This window comes from Sapajus apella, unplaced genomic scaffold (assembly GCF_009761245.1).
Source record: "Sapajus apella isolate SASKATOON/1434 unplaced genomic scaffold, GSC_monkey_1.0 scaffold26, whole genome shotgun sequence".
NCBI classification, from domain to species: domain Eukaryota; kingdom Metazoa; phylum Chordata; class Mammalia; order Primates; family Cebidae; genus Sapajus; species Sapajus apella.
This window is the reverse complement of record NW_022436966.1, coordinates 11,148,421-11,162,239: the sequence shown is the minus strand read 5'-3', so window position 1 is coordinate 11,162,239 and position 13,819 is coordinate 11,148,421. Positions and strand designations below refer to the sequence as shown.

Genomic DNA, 13,819 nt, shown 5'->3' with positions numbered 1-13,819 from the left:
AAAAAAAAAAAAAAAAAAAAAAAAAAAAAAAAAAAAAAAAGTATATTTTGGGGTGAAGTGTGCTTGGTTTCTTTTATTTTAGTCTCTCATTTGAAACTTTATTTTCAGGAAGTTTTACATATTAAAATAGGATTGGTAGCTATGGAGAGAGAAATCAGGTTAGTAATTGAGTGGCAAAGAATCTGCAAAGGGAGAAAATAACAGATTAGGATGAGAATAAACACAACAAGCCTAAGCACTTTCCGCGACACCCAACTAAACTAGTCTCACATTTCAGTGAATAGGTCAGTCCAATTAAGCAGTGGTATCTCATTCTAGAAGATGGAGTTGCAGATGGGTTGTCAAAGCTATGCCTCTATTTGTGATGCAGGCAAACAGATCTTTAATAAGAGGCATTTCTGTGAAAACAGAAGGAAAAAGGTTAATGTCTAGAGTAGTCTATAAAATAGCTTTTCTAGAGTTTGGAGGGCAGTTCGTTGCAAAGATTAGTGGCAATCTGACAGATTTTTCTGGTTTGCAGTTTGCATGTACTACATTTGTCCAAATATAAGCTGTTGTGATTTTTCTTCAAAGCCAGGCTGACTAGCTTTAGCTTGTAGGCCATTAGGGAAAAGATGGTTTTAATTTCTAGTGATTCCAAGTCAGAAGGGTGAGAGAACAATTGGAAACATTAGTTTGGAGAGTTGCAGCCGGACACTGGAGAAAACTGAAATTCCATATTCAGCTCAGATAACAACAAATCCCTCAAAAACAAATGGACAGGGCTAGAATCTAATGCACTATAGTTTTCTTCTGAAACATAAGTTTTCTCTGCCATTTCCTCATTTTTACAAAAGGTATTTATAGCAAGACTAATTTGCTTATAAAATAAGTTCAGTTTCATTAACTTAGCCTGATTATTTGCATAAAGTGCAATGGTGCAATCTTGGCTCACTGCAACCTCCGTCTTCCAGGTTCAAGCTATTCTCCTGCCTCAGCCTCCCGAGTAGCTAGGATTACAGGTGCCTGCCACCACGACCAGCTAATTTTTTGTATTTTTAGTAGAGACAGGGTTTCGCTATGTTGACCAGGCTGGTCTCGAACTCCTGACCTTGTGATCCACCTGTTTTGGCCTCCCAAAGTGCTGGGATTACAGGCGTGAGCCACCATGCCTGGCCCAAATTAGGCTTTTAAAAGCCACTTGAGGTTTAGGAGCTAATCCAAAGACTGTAATACCAATATAAATTGAGTGAATTTCTCTCTTCCTGAGGTCCCCCAAATGTCTTGAGGTTTCTGGGCCTGTCAGAAAGTGATATTCTTTACTTACTTCAAGGATAGGAACCTTACAAGAGTACTGTGTAGAAAAGGTACCAGGCCAGTCTTTCCAAGGTGCTTTTTATTGGCTCCATACAAGTCAACCTGACTCCCTCAAAGCAGTCTAGTTATATCTCAAAATATGACATTCTAGTTAGAGCCGTGGTAAAATAACCAGTGTTTCCAATTGTGTTCGGTGGCAGATGAAACTAATCTTACTAAACTTATGCAAATAGCTATGTTGCCATAAAATAAGAACACTCACAGTTTCCGAATTCTAGAGAGATTAGAGAGGTAAATGTTTTAAATCTGTTACAAAAGTACACTTAACTCAATTGCTGTAAGCTATAAATACCCTTTAATAAGAAAGAGAGTTTTCTTAATTCTGGAAAACAAAACATAAAAATCAGCAATATGTCAAACAAAAAAAAGTCATTAAAAAAATCATTTCAGTCTTCTACCATTTCAGTCCCGTATAATTAGTTCTTGTTCTGATTGATGTTAGGTGGTTGGTTTTATGAGTCCAGGTTTTTTTGTTTTGTTTTTTAGTGTTCTGAATTTTTTTGCCTAGTCCAATGGTAAGATCTCAATGTTGTCAGAAACTTGTATTTGTCAGAGTTTTTTCCATCCTTTCCATAAACCTCCTTGAAGACACAACATTTTAGGATTTGCAAAAAGCTTTCAAGAAAAAAAGTGTCAAAATAAAGCAATGAACTGTGGACAACAGGACTTAAAATGGCTATACTTAAATAAACAATTGATTTTTAAAATTTGGTTATTAGGCTGGGCACGGTGGCTCAAGCCTGTAATCCCAGAACTTTGGGAGTCCAAGGCAGGTGAATCACGAGGTCAAGAGATCGAGATCCTCCTGGCCAACATGGTGAAACCCCGTCTCTACTAAAAATACAAAATTAGCCAGGTGTGGTGGCGCACATGTGTAGTCCCAGCTATTCAGAAGGCTGAGGAAGGAGAATTGCTTGAACCCGAAAGGCAGAGGTTGCAGTGAGCTGAGATCGCACCATTGCACTCCAGCCTGGGCAACAGGAGCGAAACTCCATCTCAAAAAAGAAAAAATTTAGTTATTTTCTGTGACCTACAACAATTTTACATAATCACCATAATGAAGTGATAACATGCCGGATTTTAAGGATTTACATACAATTTTGGAACACATTAATGACATGTTTACACAAATATAACTCAAAAAAAAGGCTGAACATCATTTTTCATTTGACAATGCTTCCCTTACAATTCAACATATCAATAGGCCTGCTTATGACCTCTCTTTTGGATGCGTCAGGGGCCCCTTTGAACATCCCAAAGTCAGTTTGAGGTTGAAAAGAATTTCAAATTTGAAGTTTAATTTGGGGAAGCCTGTTAAATATGTGGAAGGTTGAAAACACTTGATCAAAATAGGAAAGATTTAAAAGGTTTAAACCACTTTATCACAATAGAATCACATAAAACAATAGTCATTCATTTAGCCAAAGTTCAAAAGATTTTAAAGGCTGGGCGTGGTGGCTCATGCCTGTAATCCCAGTACTTTGGGAGCCCGAGAGGGGCGGATCACCTGAGTTCAGGAGATCAAGACCAGGCTGGCCAACATGGTGAAACCCATCTCTACTAAAAATACAAAAATTAGCCAGGTGTGGTTGGGCACCTGTAATCTCAGCTACTTGGGAGGCTGAGGCAGAGAATTGCTTGAACCTGGGAGGCAGAGGTTGCAGTGAGCAGAGATCATGCCACTGCACTCCAGCCTGGGCAACAGAATGAGACTCCCTCTCAAAAAAAAAAAAAGATTTTAAAAAGCAAAAATCTTTACTTTTTGTTAGAGAGGAGACAAATTTTCAAATAATTAAAATATCTAATAAAGACAACATAAAGAACACAGAATCCGTTTCTCTCCTTCCTTTTTGTTTTATTTTTTTTGAGATGGAGTCTCACTCTGTCACTCAGGCTGTAGTGCCATGGCACAGTCTCGGCTCACTGCAACCTCCGCATCCTAGGTTCAAGTGATTCTTGTGCCTCAGCCTACCAAGTAGCTGAGATTATAGGTGCCTGCCACTATATTTTTGTATTTTTAGTAGACACAGGGTTTTGCCGTGTTGGCCAGGCTGGTCTTGAACTCCTGATCTCAGGTGACCCACCTGCCTCAGCCTCCCAAAGTGCTGGGATTACAGGTATGAGCCACTATGCCTAGTTTACTATCTTATCTTAGTAGCACACAAAAATTTTGTTCAAAGAGAAAACCAAAATTTACCCATGTTTCAGTGTATTAATACTAAAGCTAATTTTAATAAAACCTTATAAGCAAGTTCATCTATTCTTAATTAGCTTTGACCACACAAGATTTCCATAAGCCTTTCATAACCTTAGCTGGTACAAAATTTTTTCTATTCTCTTTCTTTTCCCAACTTTCTATATTCATTCAATTTTATGTGTATCATTAAAATTTTGAAACGGAGTGGGCACGGTGGCTCACGCCTATAATCCTAGTACTTTGGGAGGCCAAAGCAGGAGGATCACTGGAGCCCAGCAGTTCAAGACTAGCCTGGCTTGTTTTGAACATGGTGAAACTCTATCTCTATGAAAAATACAAAAATTAGCCAGTTGGGGTGGGGGTGAGGGTGGGGGAAAGAATAAAAAAAAGGAAAAAAAAATTAGCCAGGAGTGGTGATGTATGCCTGCAGTCCCAGCTACTTGGGAGGCTGAGGTGGGAGGATCACTTGAGCTCGGGAGGCAGAGGTTGCAATGCGCTGAGATCATGTCATTGCACTCTAGCCTGAGTGACAGGATTAAGACCCTGTCCCAAAAAAAGAGAAAAAAAATGAAACAACTTTTAACTGCAAAACTAGACAAAATTACTTTTTTTTTTTTGAGACGGAGTTTTGCTCTTGTTGCACGGGCTGGAGTGCTGTGGCATGATCTTGGCTCATTGCAACTTCTGCCTCCCAAGTGCAATCGATTCTCCTGCCTCAGCCTCCCAAATAGCTGGGATTACAGGCGCCCACCACACACCCAGCTAATTTTTTTGTATTTTTAATAGAGATGGGGTTTCATCTTGTTGGCCAGGCTGGTCTTGAACTCCTGACCTCAAGTGATCTGCCCGCCTCGGCCTCCCAAAGTACTGGGATTACAGGCATGAGCCACCATGCCTGGCCCAAAATTACTTTTCCAAAAACAAAAACACATGTCCTTATGCCTTTGTGTTACTCTTTTCTCACCAAAAACATCTTGGGTTTTTTGTATACTTAGCATACAGGATTGTTTTCCCTTATTTCTAGTAGTTTTAATTACATATATTTAAAACAATATTATCCAATATTATTTTTATTCGCCAAAGATTACTAAAAAGTCATATGAACTTGAAAAGCATTTGGTTTTATTTACTTATGAGCATTCATTTATTTACAAGTCAATTTGGCACCGTGTAGACAATATAAAAACACAGATATGTACACATGTATGCATAAAAACACAGACAAACATAAAGCCTTTATAGATTGCTTTTTTTTTTTCTTTTGTTTTTCTTTGGTGTGAGACAGAGTTTGTGAGACAGAGTCTTCCTCTGTCGCCCAGGCTGGAGTGCAGTGGCACGATTTTGGCTTTCTGCAACCTCCACCTCCCAGGTTCAAGTGATTCTCGTGCCTCAGCCCCCCAGGTAGCTGAGACTACACGCGCCTGCTACCATGCCCAGCTAATTTTTGTATTTTTAGTAGAGACAGGGTTTCACCATGTTGGCCAGGCTGGTCTCGAACTCCTTACCTCAGTCGATCCGCCCATCTTGGCTTCCCAAAGTGGCGGGATTACAGGTGTGAGCCACTGCACCCAGCCCTATAGCTTTGATATTTAAAACTGTAGCTGGCCGGGCGTGGTGGCTCACGCCTATAATCCCAGCACTTTGGGAGGCTGAGACGGGTGGATCACGAGGTCAAGAGATCGAGACCATCCTGATCAACATGGTGAAACCCTGTCTCTACTAAAAATACAAAAATTAGCTGGGCATGGTGGCACGCACCTGTAGTCCCAGCTACTCGGGAGGCCGAGGCAGGAGAATTGCTTGAACCCAGGAGGCGGAGGTTGCGGTGAGCCGAGATTGCACCATTGCACTCCAGCCTGGGTAACAAGAGTGAAACTCCGTCTCAAAACAAAACAAAACAAACAAAACTGTAGTAATGAGACACATAACATTGACTAATTTAAAAGAACAATTGGATTCAAACTGTGTCTTGCAAATAGAACAAGTTAAAGCTTATCTGTCCAACATAAAGGAAGCCTTTACTGAGTTTTAGAGGAAAACAGGATAGCAAATTTACATCTCAAAGCCAGAAAGATAATTTAAGCTTTTTCATGGAGTTTGGATGTATTAGAGGAAGATTAAAAATGGATGCCAATGCCAGGCACGGTGGTTCACGCCTGTAATCCCACTGGGCGGATCAGTTGAAGCCAGGAGTTCAGGACTAGTCTGGGCAACGTGGTGAAACCCCATCTCTACAAAACAATTAGGCTGGGTGCAGTGGCTCACACCTGTAATCCTAGCACTTTGGGAGGCCGAGGTGGGTGGATCACAAGGTCAGGAGTTCAAGACCAGCCTGGCCAACATGGTGAAATGCTGTCTCTATTAAAGATACAAAAATTAGCCCAACGTGGTGGTGTGCTTCTGTAATCCCAGCTATTCAGGAGGCTGAGGCAGGAGAACTGCTTGAACCCAGGATGGGGAGGTTGCAGTGAGCTTAGATCATGCCACTGCACTTCAGCCTGGGAGACAAGAGCAAGACTCTGTCTCAAAAAAAAAAAAAAAAAAGACAAGAAAAGAAATTAGCTGGGTGTGGGGTGTGGTTTTATATGCTTGGGAGGCAGAAGTTGCAGTGCACTGCACTCCAGCTTGGATGAAAGAGCCAAATCCAGTCTCAAAAATAAAGTAAAATAAAAGATTCCAAAGGTAACACAGAATCACAAATTCACCATAGGATTGTATAAGGATACCAATTTTAGTCAGATAGGTAGCTTCCAATTTGTTTAGTCTTTTTCAGCTGGATGACTGAGCGGGGGTGGGGGGGTGGGGGAATGGTGGGGGTGGAGGCCACTGAGGAGCAGGACCAAGCAGGAAAAGGCAGGTACAGCTTGACTTTTTCTCCTCTGAAAAACGGGTGTAACTCAAGTATAACAGAGCCTTCCCGGGCAGCTCAGATCTGGCCTTGCCAGATAATGACACATTAAAAAACAAAACAGGCCGGGCGCGGTGGCTCAAGCCTGTAATCCCAGCACTTTGGGAGGCCGAGGCGGGTGGATCACGAGGTCAAGAGATCGAGACCATCCTGATCAACATGGTGAAACCCCGTCTCTACTAAAAATACAGAAAATTAGCTGGGCATGGTGGCGCGTGCCTGTAATCCCAGCTACTCAGGAGGCTGAGGCAGGAGAATTGCCTGAACCCAGGAGGCGGAGGTTGCGGTGAGCCGAGATCGCGCCATTGCACTCCAGCCTGGGTAACAAGAGCGAAACTCCGACTCAAAAAAAAACAAAACAAAACAAAACAAAAAGATAAATCTGTCAAAAGATTAAAGTATATTGTATTTCTTTGAAATTGGGACACATTTTCAACTGATGGGCACTTGTAATTGGTAACTCTCTTTCTTCATACCTTTCTTCCTTCCTAAAATATGATGTGTCTTTTTTTTTTTTGAGATGGAGCTTGCTCCTCTGTCACCAGGCTGGAGTGCAGTGGCACGTTCTCAGCTCACTGCAACCTCTGCCTCCTGAGTTCAAGCTATTCTCCTGCCTCAGCCTCCCAAATAGCTGGGACTACAGGTGCATACCATGACGCCTAATTTTTGTGTTATTAGTAGAGACAGGGTTTCACCATGTTGGCCAGAATGATTTAAATCTCTTGACCTCTTGATTCACCCACCTTGGCCTCCCAAAGTGTTGGGATTACAGGTGTGAGCCACTGCACACCGCCTTTTTTTTTTTTTTCTTTTTTAAGAGATGAGTCTCACTGTTTTACAGGCTGGGGTGCCTGTCTATTCACAGGCACAATCCCACTACTGATTAGCATGGAATTTTGATCTGCTGTTTCCAGCCTGGGTTCACCTTTCCTTAGACAACCTGGTGGTCCTTTGCGCCTGAGAGGTCACCATATTGAAGCCAAACTTAATGTGGTCACCCAATCAGCATAGCACACCGTATCCCAAAACTGCTGGGCTCTGTGCGAACATCCTCTCTTGGCCTCCCGAGTAACTGGCACTACAGGTGTGTACTACCATGCCCAACAATGAAGTATCTTGTCATCGATTCTATCTTACAGCCATTCCTATCTTAGATTAGATAAAATATGGCAGATTCGATCCTGAGATTTTCCTGGAGATACGGAAGAAAGAGTAAGTGATACTTCATGTACCAGAACATTGAAAAATCCTCTCCAAATATCCACTGTTTCTCTGAATCCACCTCCCCTCTGTTGTGGCCATGAACGTTTCCCCTCCTCTTAAGCCTGCCAGTCCTTGCCAGGTTCCTCCCAGCAACTCATCTTCGCCTTTACTTTCTCTTTACTCTCCTCTTCCACCCCTTAATCTGCCCACCTCCCCCAGCCTCTCAGGGTCTCCATCTCTTTATTCTAATTTAACCTTCTCTCTCTCTCTCTCTCTTCTCTTCTCCACTTCTTCTCCCCAGCGGCACCCCATCAAGTAAAATAAAGGACCCTCCAAGGAATCTACCTTCTTAGAGAATGAAGAGCAGGTAAACGATTAGACGTACTTAACGTTTAATATTTCTTGTGTTTAATGGGTAACAATACTACCTCATGAGGTTTTCATGAGGATTAAAAAAGAGAGGGAATGTAAAATACTTGGCAAGTTGCTGGCACATGTTAAGAATTCATCAATGTTAGCTGACATTATTTACTATTATGTTGTAAATGATTTTACAATCAACATTGTAGCAACACAGGGAAGAGCAAAAAAAAAAAAAAAAAAAACAAAGAAATAAGAATCACCTAGAGAATCAACACCATATATTTTTCTAGTAGCAATCATAAACATGCCACAGTGAAATTTGATTTTTGTGCTTTTCCAGTGACAGAGCATTCTTATGAATCATAGCTCATAATTGAAAATATCAAAGGGTAGAAAGAAAGTCATCATGTATTTTTAATGTATTTTAATATATAGCATTTTGAGATGTTTTTAGATCATGACAAAGAGGAAATTACTGTCATCTTCCTTTATCTATTATGAAGCTTTATTTATTTATTTTTTCTGTTTTTGAGACGGAGTTTCACTCTTGCTGCCCAGGCTAGAATGCAATGGTGCTATCTTGGCTCACTGCAACCTCTGCCTCCTGGGTTCAAGCAATTCTCCTGCCTCAGCCTCCTGAGTAGCTGGGATTACAGGTGCCTAGCTAAATTTCTTTTGTATTTTTAGTAGATATGGGGTTTCACAATGTTGGCCAGGCTAGTCTTGAACTCCTGACCTCAGGTGATTCGCCCGGCTCAGTCTCCCAAAGTGCTGGGATTCGCCCGGCTCAGTCTCCCAAAGTGCTGGCATGAGCCACCATGCTTGGCCCGAAGCTCTTTTTCTTTAGAAAACCATGCTGCAGAAGCTTCAAAACACAAAGGAACGCTGCTATCTACTATTCTGGTAAAGTATTTTAAGAGGACTGCATAAAACTAGGGTAATAATTTTTAAAATGCTTCCTTGTTTCAAGTCATGGAATGTAAGAGAGAAACTTCACAGAGTTTCAATCATAACTTGCGGTCTTGGTTGTCATTTCACATCATGTGATTGGAAGTTGAAGATGCTGCCCCAAAGGCCGATACCGGGAAACTGACCCTATGCTGTGGGCTGAATTGCATGCCACACCATCCCCCTCTAATTTACATAATTCACATGATGAAGCTCTAACTTCCAATACGGTAGTATTTTCTTTTGGAGATAATTAGGGTTAGATGAGCGCATGAGGCTGGGGCCTTCATCATGAGATTGGCATCTTTAAAAGAGACACCAGAGAGTTTGTTTTCCTATTGCAAAGAAGAGGTCATGTGAGCCCACAGCAAGATAATGGCTGCCAACGAGCCAAGAGAAGAGGCTTCAGAATGAAACCTACTTGCTGGCACCTTGATCTTGGACTTCCAGCCTCCAGAACTATGAGTACATTTCTGTTAAAACACTCTCCCCAAAATATCTAGTATTTTGTTACAGCAGCCCAAGTTGACTAATCACGTCTGGCTTCCCTTATCAAAGTCAGCAGAAAGGTTAACACAGAGCTTTCTTAGGCCAGCTTTTCCATGCAGAAGGCAGCCTCCTCAAAGTAGTGTGAACATTGGGACAATGTGATTCTTCTGTAGTTCATGAGCATCATGCCTGGGTTTTCGTGTTCCTGTGTGAGATGTGCCTCCCTCAACCTTGTTATGGCATTGGCACATTACCCATCTGATGAGAAAAAGAAAAAAGGCCAGGTGCAGTGGCTCACGCCTGTAATCCCAGCACTTTGGGAGGCTGAGGCAGGCAGAAAACCTGAGGTCCAGAGTTTGAGACCAGTCAGACCAACATGGAGAAACTCGCCTCTACTAAAAATACAAAATTAGCCAGGTGTGGTGGTACATGCCTGTAATCCCAGCTACTCAGGAGGCTGAGACAGGAGAATTGCTTGAACTCGGGAGGTGAAGTTTGTGGTGAGCCGAGATCGCACCATTGCACTCCAGGCTGGGCAACAAGAGTGAAACTCTGTCTCAAAAAAAAAAGGAAAAGAAAAAAAGCAGAAGAAAAAAATAATTAAGAGGAGAAACAGTGTGAGAAGGAAGGACATATATATAATATTGTAAAACCACTGGAAGGCTGGATGAAACTCAAAACTAGGAAGTCCTATTTTAAGAAATTGTAACATGCAGTTTAATTGTTTCTGGATTTCTTTGCCAGCTGAAATGTGGGGATGATGAACTGACACCCACTGCAGGAACATTTTGCTGCCTCAGCAAGTTTCCAGTGCCTCCTTCAATACTGATGACTGCAGTAGTTGCTGAGAGCATCTGCCAAGGTTCCCTGTCATTTTGTGACCCAGCTAAGAGCCTGTAGACTAAATGAGTGGACTAGGACACAAATTACCTGTGCCAGAAACCCTGTCTCTATTAAAAATACAAAAACTAGCTGGGTGTGGTGTCAGGTGCCTGCAATCCCAGCTACTGGGGAGGCTGAGACAGGAGAACCGCTTGAACCAGGGAGTCAGAGGTTGAAGTGAGCTGAGATTGCACCACTGTACTCCAGCCTGGTGACAGAGCAAGACTCCGTCTCAAAAATAAAATTTTTTCCTCTCTTCCTCCATTTTGCCATGTATTTGTATTGTTCTCTCAAGTGTGGTGGGAGAACATTTTGCTTCTTACTAAAAGAAATGCCTTACGTTGAGGGGAAATGGTTCTTAGTTTAGAAAAGTACCTTGCTGGCCTCTGGGGTTGTTGATAGTGAGACTCAGCTTCGGGAGAATGGACTGCATAACGAGGGTATTTGGATGTGGGACCTTTGGGAGATATTTTTGAATTGTCCTGCCTACTAAGGTGGGAAGAAGATTGAATTCCTGGAGATAGCTCTGGAAAGAGGGTCAGGGAAGAGAAGGTAGGGACTGTGGAAAGGTTCGCAGGGGTGTCTAATCTTCTGGCTTCCCTGGGCCACACTGGAAGAGGAAGAATTGCCTTGGGTCACAGGCAAAACTAACACTAATGAGAGCTGATGAGCTAAAAAAAAAAAAAAAAATTGCAAAAAAAAATCACATAATGTTTTAAGAAAGTTTATGAACATTTTTACTACTGCTTGGTTCTTGAAGGAACAAAAAAAAAGTTTATGAATTTGTGTCAGGCCGCATTCAAAGCCATCCTGGGACGTCGGATGGACAAGCTTGGTTTAGAGGAAGGAAGGTGGAGGGGCTGACTTAATGTGCAGATAGCCCGTTGTGAGGCCTGAGAAGGGAGAGCCAGCGAAACATCCAATACAGCAGGGATGCTTCTGGAGGAAGAATGCAAAAAGATGGCAGGATCAGATACAAAACAGGTCCTGACAGAGCAATAACCGTAACCTGGGCTGGGCATGGCGGTTCATGCCTGTAATCCCAACACTTTGGGAGGCTGAGGTGGGTGGATCACGAGGTTAGGAGATCAAGACCGTTCTGGCTAACTCGGTGAAACCCCGTCTCTATTAAAAATACAAAAAATTAGCCAGGTGTGGTGGCACGCGCCTGTAATTTCAAGCTACTTGGGAGGCTGAGGCAGGATAATCACTTGAACCCGGGAGGCAGAGGTTGCAGTGAGCTGAGCTTGTGCCACTTCACTCCAGCCTGAGCAACAGAGGGAGACCCCGTCTCAAAAAAACAAAACAAAACAAAAAATAAAAAAACAAAACAAAATCAAACTGTAATCTTTGGGCTTATCTTTTCTACCAGAGAGAAATCATTCTAACAGTAAATGTGAAAATGGTGGCTGTGCACTGCTGCAAAGAACCTCTCACCAAAGCTTTATAGAGATGTGCTGCACACAACTGGTTTGGGCAAGTTATGGCTCCAGGAAATCAAGAGGGTTCTGGGGTTCAGTGGTAGGACCAACAGAAGGGGGCAAGCACAGTGCAAGGCATGGGAATTCAGCGGGAATAGGAAACTGGAATGGGAGCTGGCCACCAGAACAAAACCCCAGGAATGCACAACTTGAGCTATTGAGATGCAAAGATTAACAAAAAGGGCAACTTGCTGAGGCTGAGGACTTCCCAGCCATCATCTGAGTCACTTGGAGGAGTAAGGGTGCGGTTGTACTCTTGGGTGCTGGAAGAGATCAAGTCCCATCCAGGTAGGAGATGGGGATGGGGGGAGGGAGTTGGGGGGGGCAACAGGGAGGTCCAGAAGAGGGAGGACATGCCCACAACTATCCTCAATAGTCCTGCCCATCCTCTGGGGAAAAATCAAATCCCATATTTCAAAATGGCTTCAAAGCAGATTCCGATCTGCTTTGTGGTCTAACTTTAGAGATATCTGAGGGTGTGAGTGGGCAGCTGGATGGATGAGATGGTTGTTTTTATACTTTTAAAAATTCTTCTGTTTATTCCCATTCTTTCATATTTGGCAAAGTCATTTTGAAAGCCTGCTACAACTGTGCTAAGGATGTCAAATATAATTTTCAAATAGTTAAGAATGTGGCATAAGTGAGCCCTTGTCAAAGATGTGTTTAGCTCACTAATGAGGGCACCAGCAAGATGTCAACACCAGTTCAAAGGTAATATGTGGTTGGTGAAAAGAAGAATGAGGAAAGATGGCAGAGTCAGATACAAAACAGGTCCTGACAGAGCAATAATTGTAACCTGGGTGGGTGCGGTGGCTCATGCCTCTAATCCCAACACTTTGGGAGGCAGAGGCAGGCAGATCACGAGGTCAGGAGGTCGAGACCATCCTGGCTAATGCATTGAAACCCTGTCTCTATTAAAAATACAAAAAATTAACCTGGTGTGGTGGCACATGCCTGTAATTTCAGCTACTTGGGAGGCTGAGGCAGGAGAATCGCTTGAACCGGGGAGGCAGAGGTTGCAGTGAGCCGAGATCGCACCACTGCACTCCAGCCTGGGTGACAGAGGGAGACCCTGTCTCAAAAAACAAAACAAGAAAACTATAACCTTTGGGCTATTTTCTACCAGTGAGAAAGCATTTACCTCTCCACTGGGGGAAAAAAAGTCATTTGCAAAACTTATCCATATTTTATACATTAAATCTCACTTTCCAGAACCCAGCTTGATCAACTGTAAATAGTAAGTCAAGAGGCTGGGCACAGTGACTCACTCTTGTAATCCTAAAACTTTGGGAGGCCAAGGTGAGAGGATCACTTGAGCCCAGGGATTCAAGGCTGCAGTGAGCTATGATTTCGCCACTGCACTTCAGCTTGGGTGACAAAGCAAGACCCTGTCTCTATTTAAAAAAATAATAAGTAGGTCAAATGAAGTTATATCCTTTAGAAAGATGAGTCTTAGGAGGGCTGTTATGCAATAGTCAGAGGCTTTGAAAGGGCATGTGGTAATCCTTGTTCTGAATTTCCAAATTTTGGATGATTTTTCTTTCTTCTATTTTTTTTTTTTGAGACAGAGTTTAGCTCTGTCACCCAGGCTGGAGTGCAATGGCATGATCTCCACTCACTGCAACCTGCATCTCCTGGGTTCAAGCGATTCTTCTGCTTCAGCCTCTTGAGTAGCTGGGATTACAGGTATGCGCCATCACACCCGGCTACTTTTGTATTTTTAGTAGAGACGAGTTTCACCATGTTGGCCAGGATGGTGTCTATCTCTTGACCTTGTGATCCACCCACCTCAGCCTCCCAGAGTGCTGGGATTACAGGCGTGAGCCACCACACCCAGCCTGGATGATTTTTCTTAAGGGAAAGCAAGAGACTAGATTATTGTTCTCACTTAAGTCACAGAACTAAAGGGGAGCAGCAGAGTCTTGAAGCTACCATGAAGGGGTAGAAGTAATAAAGGGAAAGGGAGATGGTTGAAACTCAAGGAATAAAAAG

The 13,819-nt window shown here is 42.7% G+C and overlaps 1 long non-coding RNA gene and 1 other non-coding gene across 2 annotated transcripts; both read left to right on the top strand.

Annotated features, from left to right (window-relative positions):
- Positions 1 to 7,233: 7,233 nt before the first annotated feature.
- LOC116560563 lies at positions 7,234 to 9,771 on the top strand. Its single transcript, XR_004273024.1, has 3 exons — positions 7,234 to 7,673; positions 7,966 to 8,031; positions 9,088 to 9,771. It is a non-coding gene; the product is annotated as an uncharacterized LOC116560563 (long non-coding RNA).
- Positions 9,626 to 9,728, top strand: LOC116560690. Its single transcript, XR_004273085.1, has one exon. It is a non-coding gene; the product is annotated as a small nucleolar RNA U13 (small nucleolar RNA).
- Positions 9,772 to 13,819: the final 4,048 nt, after the last annotated feature.